Raw genomic sequence first — 17,349 nt, 5'->3', positions numbered from 1 at the left:
CAAGCCCATACTGAGATCAGGCAGGCTGCCCCACACCTTCTAAGTACACTACACAATCTTCTCTTACGTAATGTGTTTATGTACAAATCCATATTTTAAGTTTTCTTGCTTTCCTTTGATGGGATCCGCTAACTTTTTAGTTAGAGATATGCAGATGTAACATGGACCAAAAATACATCCATGTGCTCTTGGGGGCCAAAGTAATTCAGACTGTATCCGGGGATGAGACCATTCAAATGCCAAATTGCTTATACATCGCCATCTACCCTATCAAATCAGTGGCTGTGGAATAACGTCTTGTAATTCCATACAGACCCCCATCTGAGCTAGTTTTGCCATACAAGCCTTTGATTTTTGGCTTAACAAAGGTGAAAGAGAAACAAAGATGGTCATGCAGCTGTATCCATTCATTTGAGCACTGAATACGATATTAATGCATTAGCTACCCTGTAGGCTTTGCACACACTGCTATTACAGCTATGTTCAAGTTCATAATTGTATCGGTCCGTAATACGGCATTTATATCAATTTATGGGACCATACTGTACATTTGTATGTTTTAATTTCATATGGAGGATCTTTCTGTTAGATTCATATGAAAAAACTGTTGCATGCTACATCGGACTCTGTATGTATGGAGGTATTGCTTCTGGGCAGAATATCTCTGTAATATAGTGCCATACGAAGGCCTCGTACTGCGGCATGTGGAGTAGGAACTTAATGTGGCCGACAGGATCTGTGCATAGCTCTGACGCCAAATGCTGATGGCTACATAGCACCATCTGAGGAGTGATTGGTACAATGTATCTAAGAAAGTGTCAGGGCATGTTCACACAGCAAACTAAAACGGCTGTAAAATATGTAGCTGTTTTCAAGAGAAAACAGCCTCTGATTTTCAACCGTTTTTTAAGCATCGAGTGTTCTATTGATGCGTTTTTTTCGCTCGTTTTTGGAGCTGTTTTTCTATTGAGAAAATTAAAAACGGCTCCAAAAATGGCTTTAGAATTGACATGTACTTCTATTTATAAGGCGTTCTTTTACGCGCCGATTTTTCAACCAGGCCGTGTAAAAAAACACCCCGTCAGAACGAAATGCCGTTTTTCCCATTGAAATAAATGGGCAGATGTTTGGAGGCGTTCAGCTTCCGTTTTTTCAGCTATTTTTCAGGGCGTTTACGGCTCGAAAAATGGCTGAAAATAAGCTGTGTGAACATACCCTCAGAGTTTCAGGAAAGATTGCCCTTTTCAGTGAATACAGTTTAATTGATGAAACTCTAGAAAAAAAATGTTGCTGCACAGAGAATATTGTGGGAACATAAAAAGGTCCTATCATTTGATTATCTATGCTTTCCAGAGCAGTAAATAATAAAAGTAAGTATATAGTTCCCGTTTATTTGTACTGTTACATGTTTTTGTTCTGTTTAGCCAAGGTAAAAGTAGCTAAAAGGTCCTTGTAGAAATTAGGTCAGAGCAACAACATCTTCCAGGATGTGGCTTTTATTGATAGTGGAAAGTGGCAACAAGATAATCTTGCTTTCCCCTTGAGAGCAAAATAATTTGTTGTCCCAGTACTTAATTTTTCCTATTAAAATAAGAACAAATACATTCAATGTGTCTCATCCAAAATTATTTTATAACTTAATATGCTTTAGGGGGAATTTATCAACCTTTCTACACTTGTTCTCTGCCATAGAAAAGTTGCAAAAGAACCCAAAAAACTTTTGGCCTTTTTACACCGCCATCGCAACTAAGGACAGACCTGATTTGTTTTTATGAAGAGGTGAGCAGAAGTCTAGACAGAGGGGCCGCTGTCGATATAGTGTTTTTGGACTTTGCACAGGCATTTGACACTGTCCCTCATAGACGTCTAATGGGTAAATTAAGGATTATAGGTTTAGAAAGTATAGTTTGTAATTGGATTGAGAATTGGCTCAAGGACCGTATCCAGAGAGTTGTGGTCAATGATTCCTACTCTGAATGGTCCCCGGTTATAAGTTGTGTACCCCAGGGTTCAGTGCTGGGACCACTATTATTCAACTTATTTATTAATGATATAGAGGATGGGATTAATAGCACTATTTCTATTTTTGCAGGTGACACCAAGCTATGTAGTATTGTTCAGTCTGTGGAAGATGTTTGTGAATCACAAGCTGATTTGAACACACTAAGTGTTTGGGCATCCACTTGGCAAATTAGGTTTAATGTAGATAAATGTAAAGTTATGCATTTGCCAACAATCTGCATGCATCATATATCCTAGGGGGAGCTACACTGGGGGAGTCACTTGTTGAGAAGGATCTGGGTGTACTTGTAGATCATAAACTAAATAACAGCATGCAATGTCAATCAGCTGCTTCAAAGGCCAGCAAGATATTGTTGTGTATTAAAAGAGGCATGGACTCACGGGACAGGGATGTAATATTACCACTTTACAAAGCATTAGTGAGGCCTCATCTAGAATATGCAGTTCAATTCTGAGCTCCAGTTCATAGAAAGGATGCCCTGGAGTTGGAAAAAATACAAAGAAGAGCAACGAAGCTCATAAGGGGCATGAAGAATCTAAGTTATGAGGAAATATTAAAAGAATTTAACCTATTTAGCCTTGAAAAGAGACGACTAAGGGGGGACATGATTAACTTATATAAATATATGAATGGCACATACAAGAAATATGGTGAAATCCTGTTCCATGTAAAACCCCCTCAAAAAACAAGGGGGCACTCCCTCCGTCTGGAGAAAAAAAGGTTCAATCGGCAGAGGCGACAAGCCTTCTTTACTGTGAGAACTGTGTATCTGTGGAATAGTCACCGCAGGAGCTGGTCACAGCAGGGACAGTAGATGGCTTTAAAAAAGGCTTAGATAATTTCCTAGAACAAAAAAATATCAGCTGCTATGTGTAGAAATTTTTCCCTTCCCTTTCCCATTCCCGGGTTGAACTTGATGGACATGTGTCCTTTTTCAGCCGTACTAAATATGTAATTATGTAACTTTTGTGGAAAGGGGACATGGCTTCCGAAAGGGGCAGGGCCACACCAGCACGACAAATTTATTATAAATTACGCCAGAAAACTAGTGTAAATTATAGTGGAAATCTACACCAGCTCCTAGCTGTTGTAGATCACACTCTGTGATATGGTAGAGTTAGAGGCCAGTGTTAAGTATTGTACATTGCTCCACCCAATCAGATAACTCCCCCACCTCTACCATTGGTCAATTTAATGGAGAAAAAATTAAATAAATAAAAATTACTGCTTTCCTACTGATGCAGGGCAGTGTCAGGACGTTGTATGGGATGCAGCACGGACGACGTTGTGTGCTGCATCGCGTGTAAGTTCCTGACACTGCTTGGTGTCAGGACCTTGTATCAACCGCGCTGGAATGCTGTGGGGACTCTTGGGGCGTGGTGAGATGAGTCTCTATTTTTTTTCTAATTTATGCCAATGGGTGGAATAAATGGCACAAGGCCATGGTAGTTTAGCCACAATTGTATTGCACGGCTGGCTGAAATATCCAACACATTTATTAAGAGGCGTTTGCCTCTTAATAAATGTTTCACATCTTACTCCAACTTTTCTTTCTATTATAACAAGTTATGTTTCTTTTCCAGCTGGACTAAAATGGACTAGTGTAATGAGGGTTATTTGATTCAATATGTCTTGTTTTTCCCTGATTATTATTTATATGGCGCCAACATATTCAACAGCCCTGTACAGAGTCTCTGTTAAAGCACACACACATATATTGTAAAGCGAATTTAGGGAGATTTAGTAAATTGTGCCAGATTATTGTTTCAAATTATACAAAAATATTGAGGAGCATGACTAAGAAGAGTCAGAAAATATGAGAAATTTATTAACCCCTTGATGAATGTGACATAACTGTACGTTATAAGGGGGGAGTTGTATGAAGAGAGGCTGAGCCCACTACATACGCTGCAGGTGTCAGCTGTATATTACAGCTGACACCATAATCTATTGGCCAGTACTGCAGATAACTAATGGCTAATGGCAACTGCGGCATCTAACCCATTTAAAAGAGTGGGGTGGCCCCCTCTGTCAGCATATGGTTATCATGGCAGCATGGGGGCCTAATAAAGGCCCCCAGGTCTACCATCTCTCTGCTCCTAGTGAGCAGGTAAATAGCACAGTACACAATCAAGCTATTGCTTGTTCAAGTGACCTGGGGGAACTAAAAAAAAAAGTTCAAAATATTAAAAGATCAATAAACCTCCCTTTTCCCATTTTTACCCTGTAGTAATGTAATTTTTTTTTTAAAAAAGTAAACATAATTGGCATTGTTGCATCCATAAAAGTCCAAACTATTAAAAGTTTTTTAAAAGAAATATTTTTTTTTTGTATATGTAGTACATCATAAAAAATCCGATATCAATTTAGTATGTCCGTAAGGGTATGTTCACACACACTATTTACGGACGTAATTCGGGCGTTTTAGCCCCGAATTACGTCCGAAAATGCGCCTCAATAGCGTCGGCAAACAACTGCCCATTCATTTGAATGGGTCTTACGATGTTCTGTTCAGACGGTCATTTTTTTTACGCCCCGCTGTCAAAAGGTGGGGCGTAAAAAAGACGCCCGCGTCAAAGAAGTGCCATGTCACTTCTTCAGACGTAAATGGAGCCGTTTTCCATGGACTCCATGGAAAACCAGCTCCAGTTATGTCCGTAATGGACGCGACGTTCAAGCGCCTGCACATGCCGTTACGGCTGAAATGATGGGGCTGTTTTCACCTGAAAACAGCCCCGTAATTTCGGCCGTTACGGACGCTGTAGTGTGAACATACCCTAATTGTATTGACTGACAGAATAAAGTTACCATGTAGTTTATACCGTATGGTGAATAATAACAAAACTCCAAAGGCGAAATCTCCGGTTTCCCAGTACTTTAAATAGTGATAGTAAAAACTATACCTCGTCTTACTAAAAACAAAAAGTCCTCGTACGGCTATGTTGACAGAGAAATACAAAAGTTACGAAATTAAAAATCATATTGTAATTTTTGGTACAAAAGTTTGGTGTAACTGTACCATACAGCACTGAAAGTAAGAGACAAGTGTTGAACATGAGTAGCCAGTTGAAAAAATTTATTTTTACACTGCTTGCGCTATTTTGATATATTTGGTGTAGTTTGTGCCAGTTGATCCATATGACAGTATTGAGAAATCTTTCTCTCATCACTTGCGATGTGTGAAAGAAAAACAAAGAACATGAAGAACTACTAAGCAAACACGGGAGAACATACAAACTCTAATTGGATTTGAACAACAGAGAGCTGGCGTGCTTCCCATAATGGGCCTCATGTGGTTATAGTGCAAATTATTGCCATACTAAATGTCACTTTTTGCACACATCAACCGACAAACAATAAAAAAAAAGTTTGATTTCTTTTTTCTGTTTTTAATACATACTCCAACAAAGATTGCATTTTACAGCTGATGATTACAGAACATAGAGCGAGAACGCCGGACACATAATATTCCACAGGTCAAATATTTCAAACTGGACACTATCCGTAGAAATCAAAGGCAGCAAGTACTATATGACATAAAATTAAACCGCATAGATAAATAAAATAAAATAAATATGACGTAAATAAAACCACAACCCGATTCACACCATGTTTCAGATCAAATTCTCCCAACAAACACATTTAACATAGTATATCATTAACTAAAACGTTTGTTTAAAGAACCTATATTTGGCATTCGTTTGCCTCTACTGTATTGAATTGCTCAGTTGACCACATTTTTTAATACAACTGTATGCAAAACGAAGTACAGTATATCATGTGGTACACATATTATTTTTTTTTATAGGGAGACAATGGCAGATCTATGCAGATGTATAAAAATACAGTTGTATATCTCTAGGGTATATTTATGGAATGGAATGGCCAAACCTGGTGTGAAATTAACCTAAGAAGCTGAGAAACATTCCTAATTCCTTAACTATGGAGTCATGCAGCGTGCACTGAAGCAACTGATAAACAGCAGTTTTACATGTGAATGATTTTACATATTTCAAATTGTACATTTAAAGAGCAATTCCACTTGAAATTATACTTTAATCCTGGATGATCTGCAGCATGGATACTCCCAGATTGCAGTACTGTATAGACCAGCACTGCACTATATATAAATATATACAATTTGTGTGTGTATATATATATATACAGTAGCAGGGGAGGAGGATTCCCTGTCGGAGCATCCCCCGTTCGTCTAGGTCTGTGGTGGATTGCCGGACCGACCGCCTGCGCTCTCCCGGTACCCGTAAGTGCTGCTCGGCGTTACAGAGGCATGGATGGGGGCAGAAGTGATGTCAGCTTGGCCCCGCCACCGGATGTGACGCACCAATGCAGCGGGCTCATAATGCCGGCGTCTCGTTTGACAGATTGCGCGCTCTGCCTTCGGACAGCCCTCTGCTTGCTAAGGTCAGTATGGCTGTTTACATTGATGGGTCCTGATGTGTCTCTATGCTTATGACTATGCACATTTCCTACCATACATTTGTTTCTACTCTTCTCTAGATGTCTGCTAGAAGAGAAGGTAGGAAAAGGACCCACAAATCCAGGCACAGGCTTTGCATGGAATGTCTCCAGCCTCTGCCTGATGACACTGTGTCAGATCTATGTATATCATGCTCCACCCCAGTCACCTCCCCTCCCAGGGAGGATTCTAGGGGATTTATGCAATGGTTCAAACAACAGTTATCTGTAGCTTTTGAAGATGTCAAAACATCACACCATGCTAAAAGGGCCAGGTGCTCTTCCTCTCAACCTCCTCAATACCAGGAGGATTCCTCCTCAGCAGGAGGTTTAGATTCAGAGGTGGTCTCTGACACTTCGGATTCTGATGACCCTGAAGAATGTTATATCCTGAGTAAGGAAAAGCTCTATGATCTCCTCAAAGCGATGAAGGATACATTGGAGACGGGGAAAGAGGTTGAGCACAAACCTAAAAAGGACAGACTGTTCTATTTTCCTATTTCCAAGGGGAAAAATTTTCCCAGCCATCCTGTCCCAACGGAATGGATGAAACGGGATTGGGATAAGCCCGAAAGGAATTCAGAACTGGGCTCTCAGTTCAAAAACCTCTATAGGCTAGATAAATCTGGCTCCAAAGAATGGGAAAATATACCAAAGTTGGATTTGCCAGTGGTTAAATTGGCAAAGACAGACGTTTTTCCTTCCGATGAATCAGCCCTGCTGGAAGACCCTATGGACCGCAAAGCGGATTCCCGTCTGAAGAAGGTGTATACTTCAGCAGTGTGCTCATGCAAGGCCTCCTTGTCTTCAGTACCGATGGCTAGAGCACTCCGGGTCTGGCTAAGCCACCTATCGAGGGAACTAGAGGAAGGAGTCCCAAGGGCAGAAATTCTCCAGTCCCTCCCAGTAATGAAGGCAGCCTCGGAGTTCATATGTGACTCCCAGCTGGATAACATCAGATGTGCATCTTGGGCCTTGTCCCTGTCGAATGTGGCCGGAAGGGCTCATTGGCTTAAATTATGGTCAGGGGATAATCTCTCCAAAAATTATTTTTGTAGCCTCCCTTTCCAGCCAGAATCCCTGTTTGGTCCCCAACTTACAGATATCTTGAATTCCTTAGGGGAAGGCAAAGGGGCCAGGTTTCCTGAACCTAAAAGGAAGACTACCAGGCGATACTTCCAGGATCAGAAAAGACGGTCCCTAAAGTTCAAAAGAAGGTTTCAACACACGTTTAAAACAAAGCGGGAAAACCCTTCCTCCTTTCGGAAGAAAAACCCCAATCAAAGTCCAAGCGACAGGTAGGAGCAAGGCTTCAGCGACTCTCCTCTCGGTAGTCGGTGACATCATCCGACGAGTGGGTGACGACAACCATCAAGAGAGGGTACTCGGTGTTCAAAAAGCTCCCCCCAGACCACTTTGTCCTCAACAGACATCACAATCCGACAGTCCATCAGCTTTTACAGGTTTTTCTCCAGAAAGCAGCCCTGCAAGATATTCCAGTCTCAGAAAGGGGGCAAGGAGTTTACTCCAGAGTGTTTCCGGTGCCCAAATCAGACAGCAGTTGGAGACTGGTAATAGACCTGACGTTCCTCAATCAATATCTGATGAGGAGAACTTTCAAGATGGAGACTATCCGGTCGGTGATCAACCTTCTAGAGATGAACGATGTTCTTGCAACGATCGACCTTACAGACGCATACTTGCATGTCCCTATTCTTGCCGCTCACAAGAAGTTCCTTCGACTGGCGGTCCAGACGCAGGGTGGAATACAGCACTACCAGTTCACCTGCCTACCCTACGGGATTTAGTCAGCAACCCGTGTGTTCACAAAAATTGTGGTGGTCCTAACCGCAGCGCTGAGGCTGAAGGGGATATGTGTGGTGCTTTACTTGGACGACTGGCTAATAAAAGCGCCATCAAAATCCCTGCTCCAAGAATATCTCCAAACCACATTGGAATTTCTTCACTTTCAAGGGTTCCTGGTGAACTTCAGAAAGTCACAGCTCTCACCATCACAGAATCTGAAATTCTTAGGATTCATGGTGAATTCCTAGTCAATGACAGCCAAGTTGTCTCCAGAGAGAATTATTGCAATTCGGGATTCAAAAGAACGCCTTATTTGCCATCCAAATATATCAATTCGAGGAGCTATGAAAGTCCTAGGTCTAATGACCTCATTCGTAGATGCGGTCCCCTGGGCCAAAGCCCACATGAGATCATTACAGCTCGACATCCTCAGATCCTGGGACAAAAATTTCAGAAATCTGGATGCTTTCTTCAAAGTCTCCAACTTCATCCTTCAAGACCTCAACTGATGGTTAATCCCGGACACTCTCCAGTCCGGCAAGTCTCTTGTTCCCCCACCACAGAAAGTCCTCACAATGGATGCCTCCTCCTGGGGCTGGGGTAGATCACCTATGGGTTCAGAACAGATGGAGTCAAAAGGAAGTGTCACTATCCTTCAACATGAAGGAACTCAGAGCAGTGAGATTGTCGCTAATGTCCTTTCAATCTCATCTGGAAAATGCCCAGATTCTGGTCCAGTCGGACAACCTAGCAACTGTATTCTATATAAACAATGTCGGCCGAATGCAGACGACTTATGGGTTGGGCAGAACAACATTCGTTAGGAATTTCAGCAGTACACATCCAGGGCTCGTTGAACCACACTGCAGATTTCCTCAGCCGCAATATCCTCCATCCAGGGGAGTGGAGTCTCAACCCTCAGGTTTTCAGCAGCTTAGCTGCCACATGGGGAATGCCAGACTTGGATGTGTTGGCATCAGAAGAGAACAACAAAGTCCTCAGCTTCTGTTCTCTGTGCCACACGTGCCATGCAGTAGAATTAGATGGCCTGTTTGTCAGATGGAGGGAAAAAATAATCTATGTTTTTCCTCCCCTCCCCTTAATACTTAATTTAGTATTGAGAAAAGTTTGGGACGAAAGAGCAGAAGCCATTGCAATCCTACCATTTTGGCCCACAGGGCCTGGTTCTCCCTAGCATGGTCTCTCTCGAAAGGCAGGTTCCTGAAACTACCGGTGTCACCGAACCTCCTGTCCCAAAAAGGGGTGTATCACCCGAACCCTCGCAGTCTACATCTCATGGCCTGGAGACTGACTGGGAGAATCTGACGTAAATTCTCGTTTGAAGTCATTAACACCTTGCTGTCAGCCAGACGCCCCTCAACGGTCAAAGTATATAACAGAGTTTGGACCCTGTTCAACTCCTGGTGCTCTAAGAATTCAGCAAACACAGTTTCTCTGAATACTGTCCTTCAGGAAGGCTTCAATAAAGGTTTGAAGCTCAATACCCTTAAGGTGCAGTTCACGGCAATCAATGCCCAACTGCAAAATCGTTTCTCTAACCAACAATTGGCCAAGACCTTCTTCAAGGCTTTAAGAAACCTTAGCCCAGTCTCTCATGTACCCTCTCCTTCCTGGGATCTTTCAGTAGTGGTGTTGGCTCTAACAAAGCCACCGTTTGAACCCATGCAAGAGTCGTCCATCAGATTTCTCTCCTTCAAGGCCTTCTTCCAGGTGGCAATCACGTCGGCCAGGCGCATAAGCGAGCTTCAGGCCCTCTCCTTCAAAGAACCCTATTTGAGAGACCTGGGAGATTGTCTTCTACTACGTAACATGCCTGGGTTCTTGCCTAAAGTTCCTTCCTTTAGGAATATAAATCAAGAAATATTATTGCCAGTTCTTTTCCCTCACCCCCAAGGTGGAGATCAGGAAAATTGGCATACACTGGACGTGAGAAGAGCAGTTCTCACCTTTATTCAAAGGGCAAAGTCTTTTAGGAAAGCAGAAAATCTGTTCCTTCAACATACCGGTCCTAGTAAGGGGCAAAAAGCAAGTAAAGCCACCCTAGCCAGGTGGATTAGGTCAACTATTGAGAAATGCTATCATCTCAGTGACCTTCAATCTCCTCTGCAAATCAGGGCACATTCCACATGCTCTACAGATATCTCATGGGCAGAAGTTGGGCATATTCCCCATGATCAAATCTGCAGAGCTGCTACGCGGGTATCCACATCAACCTTTGTCAAGAACTACAGGCTTGACTCACTGGCATCAGAGGGTTGTCTATTTGGCAAAAGAAATGGCATCTGCTATCCCGCCCATATAGCTATTGCTTGGCAAGTCCCATATGTGTTGTGCTGCCAAGGACGATCAGGAAAATGAAAATTTTCTCACCAAAATTTTTATTTCCTGGAGTCCATAGGCAGCACAAGCTTCCCTCCCTGGCAGAACTTATGGCTATTGCTTCATAAAAATACGCTGGGGCCTGGTTACCGGTACATACTTATAGGGGGAAGTCATTAATTGCTTAATGCTTATTGCTAATTAACCTGTCTCTGCTTAGTTGTACCTAGGGGACTAAAACCCATATGTGTTGTGCTGCCTACGGACTCCAGGAAATAAAAATTTCGATGAGTACATTTTTGTTAATACCTATATGTCAGATTAGTAATATGAAAACATTAGCAGAATTTTCACAATCTCCTCCAGCTTAAAAAAGATCATCGACCCATTGATTTTTTTTTAATTACGACCCTAGACAAAAGTCACCTATACTTGCGGTCTGCTTGTGAATTAATGGACAGTTCGCAAGGGGTGGCCATCTCAGAGAAGAGAGTCAATATGCAAGGAACAGAATGGAATGGAAAATCAGTCACAGAAATATCTAGTCTACGCAGATGTGGTCTTCACAAAAAGTTGTAATTTTGAAGAGGTTTCACTGCATTTATCACAGTAGCTACTTATAGCTACGCAATGACTATGGACTGCAACTGTTGCAAAACATTGAACAGCAAAATTCAACCTGTTGTATTCAAAAAATCTATGTGTGGTCCTGTCCTGGGTATATTTTTATTGTTAAAAAATAATTATCATAACAGATTAGTCAGGGGAAAAAGTTTTTTTTTTTTTTTAAGGGCATGACCACACATGGCGGAATTCCTCCGCAACTGTCCGCATCAATGCCGCACCTAATCCGGGTTGCGGATTACGGCTGCGGATCTGCACAAAATGTGCAGAAAATTGATGCGGACTGGCCGCTGCGGACTGCAGGAAAAGTGCTTCCCTTCTCCCTATTCAGTGCAGGATAGAGAGAAGGGACAGCACTTTCCCTAGTGAAAGTCAAAGAAATTCATACTTACCGCCCGTTGTCTTGGTGACGCGTCCCTCTTTCGGCATCCAGCCCGACCTCCCTGGATGACGCTCCAGTCCATGTGACCGCTGCAGCCTGTGCTTGGCCTGTGATTGGCTGCAGCCGTCACTTACACTGAAACGTCATCCTGGGAGGCCGGACTGGAGACAGACGCAGGGAGTTCTCGGTAAGTATGAACTTATATTTTTTTTTACAGATACATGTATATTGGGATCGGTAGTCACTGTCCCGGGTGCAGAAACAGTTACTGCCGATCGCGTAACTCTTTCAGCACCCTGGACAGTGACTATTTACAGACGTCTCCTAGCAACGCTCCCGTCATTACGGGAGCCCCATTGACTTCCTCAGTCTGGCTGTAGACCTAGAAATACATAGGTCCAGCCAGAATGAAGAAATGTCATGGTAGTAAAAACAATACGCTCCGCAGCACACATAAGATCTGCGGACTTCATTGCGGAATTTTGACTCTCCATTGAAGTCAATGGAGAAATTCCGCCATGAGTCCGCAACCAGTCCGCCACTGCTCCGCAACAGACAGAGCATGCTGCGGACACCAAATTCCGCTCCGCAGCCTATGCTCCGCAGCGGAATTGTACGCATCGTGTAAACGAACACTGCTAAATTAAAGTGAAAGTCAATGGAGAAACGGCTCCGCTGCGGATTAACGCTGCGGAGTGTCCGCAGCGGAATTTAAGTGAAATTCCGCCATGTGTGAACCCGCCCTAACTCTTTTTACACATTTCACTAGTTCCCCTAGGGGATTTGAACCAGCAATTTTTGGATCGCTGGTACAATACACTGCAGTACATGGATGAGTTATGGAAACAGGATAACTCGTTGAGCTATCCTGTTTCCGTAAACTCGCATAGTGGTGAATGTCAGTTACGGAAGCAACGTAGCATGCTACGCTGTTTCCGTAACTACTATTCAGTTCAATGGGAGTTACGGAAACAGCGTATCTCAGTGAGTTACGCTGTTTCTGTAACTCCCATAGAACTAAATAGTAGTTACGGAAACAGCGTAGCTCGCATGCTACGCTGCTTCTGCATTTATTAATTAGCCGGTAGAGCACACAAAGCTAGAACAGGGATTAGGGGCCGCCGTTCTAGAGATAGGTGCGGGTCATTTATGACATATCCATTTATGACATTAATTGACATTTATGACATATCCTGTGGATCTGTCATAAATGTCCTTCATGGAAAAAACCCTATAATTGCTGCGGTCGCTATTGACCGCGAAATCTAACTAGTTAAACGGCCAGGAACAGCGTGATCACTGTTCCTAGCCGTTAGAGCAGCGTGTCAGCTGTAAAAAACAGTTGACACCTGCAGTGTATAGAGCGTGCTCATCGCGTGAGCACTCTAGAAACCGTCGGCCATAGAAATGAATGGGCCCGTAATTACGGGCGATTTTACGGTCGTGTGCATGGGGCCTAAGACACAGTTTTTAACTAGAATAAATCTTGCTAAAAAGTCCCTGTGTCTTATAGTCGGCAGTCAAGGGATCCGGCTACATCGGGCCCCCTGACCGCCTCTTACTCAATCCTTACCCGACCCATGACGTGCCAGCACATAAAAGGAGCGGGGGGGGGGGGGGTGAGGTTTCTACAGTGCACCCTCTTCCTGTATTTCTATGGGAGGGTGTCTGTGCCTTAGAAACCTGCCTAAAAAAATAGGACATGTCCTTTTTTTTTTTTTACGGACCGTGTTCCTATACTTTATAATGGGAACACGGCCCGTAAAAACAGTCGGTCGTAATTATGGGCATGGTCATGTGCATGAAGCCTAAGGGGGAGTTCACACTGAGTTTTTTGACGCGGAAACCGCTTTGGAAAACGCGCCAAAAAACGGGCAAAAATGCCTCCCAGGTGGAGGCATTTTTTATTCCCGCGAGCAGAAAAACCGTCTCGCGGGAAAAAGAAAGAACATGCCCTATCTTCGGGTGTTTACGCCTCTGACCTCCCATTGACATCAATGGGAGGCAGAGATAGAGTATTTCACTGCGTTTTTTGCCCCCGGCGCTCAATGGCCGCGGGTGAAAAACGCAGTGAAAATCGGCGTGCAGGGAGAGCGATTTTCCGCCTGCAAAAAACTCTGCAAAAGTGTGAAACCAATAGTCCAAAAAATATGGTGGTTACTTTTGGTATTTTGGCAATTACCCAATATTTTTAGTTCAGGTTATTATTATTTGGTTTTACCTGTAGCAATACAGAACAATTGTTTATATGTTTACACCTAGATAACATGTCCACTGATTCTTGTAGCAGAGCTTAATCCCAATTTCAATAGCTTGTGCGATGCTTTTGTGAAAGTAAAGCATGCTGGCAGCAGACAAAGAATAATTGGGAAATGTAGTCGCCTGCCTATTTCCTTATTAGTTTACTATTAGGCTACGTTCACACAGGGCGGATACCCAGTGTAAAGGTACACAGTGTATCTGCCCTGGTGACCGCAGGGAATGCTGGCTGAAAAACCGCACCAACTTGAGGTGCAGTTTTTCGGCCAGAATGTCCGCTGCCAAACAGCAGAGGGGGGAAAAAAATGTGAGTACTTACCCTCTGCCGTCCTGCAGGCCGGCCTCCTGGGATGAAGTTTTATCCTATGTGACCGCTGCAGCCTGTGATTGGTTGCAGCGGTCACATGGGACGAAACGTCATCCCAGGAGGCCAGCCTGGACGAAGAAGCTCAGAATTCTGGGTAAGTACACGTTTGTTTTATTTCTGAGCTGCAATTTTTTGCTGCAGAATCGCAGCTTTTTGCTCCGCAAAAATCGGAACATCTGCTATTTGTTGCAGGTTTTACCTCCCCAATTTCTGAGCGTTTTTTCCACTGATCATTTACGCAACATGTGGATGAGATTTGTTGAAATCTCATCTACTCTGCAGTATTTATACGTTACTTGTGAACTCACCCTTATATGATACCTGATGCGTAACAAGCATGTTTTCTCCATATTATGACCCACACCTTCCACACTGAATAGTGTTGCCTTACAATATAATTTTTATTAAAGCATACCCTTTCAGTGTTTAGAGTCATTATATAGCAATGGTCCATGTGACAGTAAGGTCATCTTCGTGAATGGCTATGAGTCATGAATATAAATTATTAGTAGAGTTACTTCAAGGCAGTCTCATGGACAATAGGGAGCACTGTTCTTAAAGTGGACCTTTCACATCTTGGGAAAACCTCATAAAGTAATAGAAGACCAAAATATAAAACCTTTCTCAAATATATATGAATAGGAAAATAAATAAAAAAATGTCCAATTTAGTGATAAAAGCTCTGGCCCATTAAGAGCTGAAACGACTTCAGCTGAAGTTGGCTCTCCACATTGTGAGCATTCCAAGTCTCAGGAGATTTAGACTTTTGTAAGACTTCCCGCTTCTATGATGGGAAAGTTCGCTGAATGAGGGGAAACTGTTAGGGTATGTGCACACGCTAGCTTCCTTTTACGTCTGCGTAGTTTCAGACGTAAAAGCTCCTCCTCGCATTATGCCAGGCATCTTTGACGCCCGTAATCTTGAGCTGTTCTTCATTGAATTCAATGAATAACGGCTCAAATTATGTTGCAAAGAAGTGTCCTGCACTTCTTTGCCGAGGCAGTCAATTTACACGTCGTCATTTGACAGCTGTCAAACGACGACGCGTAAATGACAGGTCGTCTGCACAGTACGTCAGCAAACCCATTCAAATGAATGGGCAGATGTTTGCCGACGTATAGGAGCCGTATTTTCAGGCGTAAATCGAGGCATAATACGCCTCGTTTACACCTGAAAATAGGTCGTGTGAACCCAGCCTTAGTGTGCAGCAAGTAAACACAAGGGGGATCTGTGCTGCTATCTTACTTCATGCTGGATATAATTATATTTGCAACAATATGAGATGATTTTCCTGTGTACTATGGAGCATCTAGAGGAGAAGGCTGCTGGGGAGGGGAGTAATTAGATTGTGCTGGGCCATGTGCCTCACTTTTGAATAGGCCCACACGATCATGGACTCCCCAGATCAGACCTAAATCTGACCCCATAAGACATTAAAAAAAAACTTCACCACTCCTTAATCCTGGCCTCTCTTGTTTTCAGGGCCTGGCACCCAAGGCCCCCCTGCCACATCAGGACCTGGCACATAAGTTCTGTGCAGAGGTGCATAACAGGTCCTGACATGATTCAGCACCAGGACGTTATATATGACGCAGAACACAACGTCCTGATGCTGCTTAGTATTAGGGCCTTGTATGCTCCGTAGCACAGATCTTGTGTGCCAGGGCCTGATGGGAGAAGCGGATCCAGGCAGGCCCCATTCCCCTGTGTACCTAGTCGCACTCCCTGCGACCATGATTGTTACACCACTGCTGCTGGCTAATCTGAAGAGTCGTCCCTCTCACTAGACACACCATGGCAGCAGAAGGTAAATGCTGTCACTCAGAGCTTCTCTCCTATTTTCTCCTCAGTGTGTGGTTGCTGCTGTCTCTGTGTGTATGCAGTGAGAGACTCAGATTAACCCTTTATAAGAATCTGTCTCCCCTTCCTCTAGCAAATTAACTCTATACAAGCAGCTGTCCCTCCATCACTATCTGGGCTGCATAATACAAAGGGAAACATTTTTACATGGCTGATAAAAAAATAAAAAAAATATTCTGTATGGAGTAATGTTCAAGCTCCAGGCAAGGGAGCACCCAATAGCTGATTCTCCGGCAAATAGGATGCATTGGTGAATTAAATCACCAGGTTTGGGATTTGCTTTCGGAGAATTTATGAGAAAAATAGGGGAATAGCTCTTGTTAGAGGATTGATTCACTCACCCCTATTCTTGGCCTGACCTGACAACATGGCTCAATTTTACCATTAAGTTGCTGTATAGAGTCAGCTCTTCTCCTTGGTACTTCCCAGAGAAGTAGGAAATTTCACAGTGCGGTTAGAATCTCATGAGAAATGAGGAAGTAGAACTCTGTCCCTGTAATACATAGGAAAATCTTCTGTTCTGCTAATGATCTACCATCGCTTACTTAGTTTTTCCTCAGAATTGATAGGTCCTCTTTAGGCCCTGTTCACAGAGTTTTTTTGACAAGTTTTTTGGTGCGGAAACCGCTCCGCAAAACTTGTCAAAAACTGCCCGAAAATGCCTCCCATTGATTTCAATGGGAGTTGGACAAGGTTTTTTTTACCGCGAGCAAAAAACCGCATCGCGGTAAAAAGAAGCGACATGACCCATCTTGAGGCGGTTTCCACCTCCAAAACCCCATTTCAATCAGTCAGAAACGTTAAAAAAAAAACCTTGACGAGTGTTTTGACGAGTTTTTGTCAAACCACTGTGCAAAAAACGTCTGGAGCAGTTTTTGCAGGAGGAATTTTCCTCTTGCAATAAACTCAGTGTGAACACAGCCTAAAGCTTTGAAAATAGAGGAGCCCCCTTTCTGCTAGGCCCTGTGCAGTTCTACAGGTTGCGCTAATGGTACTTATACTCCTGTCACGTATATGCCACGCAGGAACTTACTGATAGAGAAGACTATTAGAGAAAACATGGCTGCTTAGCTCAGAAATGGAAAAATTTATATTTTCAACAGTGGATAATACCAGAAAAAGGATGTGATTTCATACCAAGATGTAACTATTAGGGTATGTTCACATGAGGTCATTACGTCCGTAACTGACAGACGTATTTCGGCGGCAAGT

At 43.2% G+C, this 17,349-nt stretch overlaps 1 protein-coding gene and 1 long non-coding RNA gene across 3 annotated transcripts in view; one reads left to right on the top strand and one right to left on the bottom strand.

The window, feature by feature from the left end:
- The window catches only part of SLC2A12 (solute carrier family 2 member 12), an 83,011-nt gene that overhangs the window by 59,072 nt on the left and 6,590 nt on the right, over positions 1-17,349 (bottom strand). The window lies entirely within an intron of this gene.
- Positions 15,897-17,349, top strand: part of LOC142761117 (uncharacterized) — a 95,413-nt gene continuing 93,960 nt past the window's right edge. For both annotated transcript variants that reach the window (XR_012883510.1, XR_012883511.1), the window contains exon 1: positions 15,897-16,084. This is a non-coding gene — a long non-coding RNA (uncharacterized LOC142761117). The remainder of the gene's footprint in view (positions 16,085-17,349) is intronic.

The sequence above is a fragment of the Rhinoderma darwinii genome, chromosome 4 (assembly GCF_050947455.1).
Source record: "Rhinoderma darwinii isolate aRhiDar2 chromosome 4, aRhiDar2.hap1, whole genome shotgun sequence".
In the NCBI taxonomy this organism is placed as follows: domain Eukaryota; kingdom Metazoa; phylum Chordata; class Amphibia; order Anura; family Rhinodermatidae; genus Rhinoderma; species Rhinoderma darwinii.
This window is presented reverse-complemented; position numbering and strand designations above follow the sequence as displayed.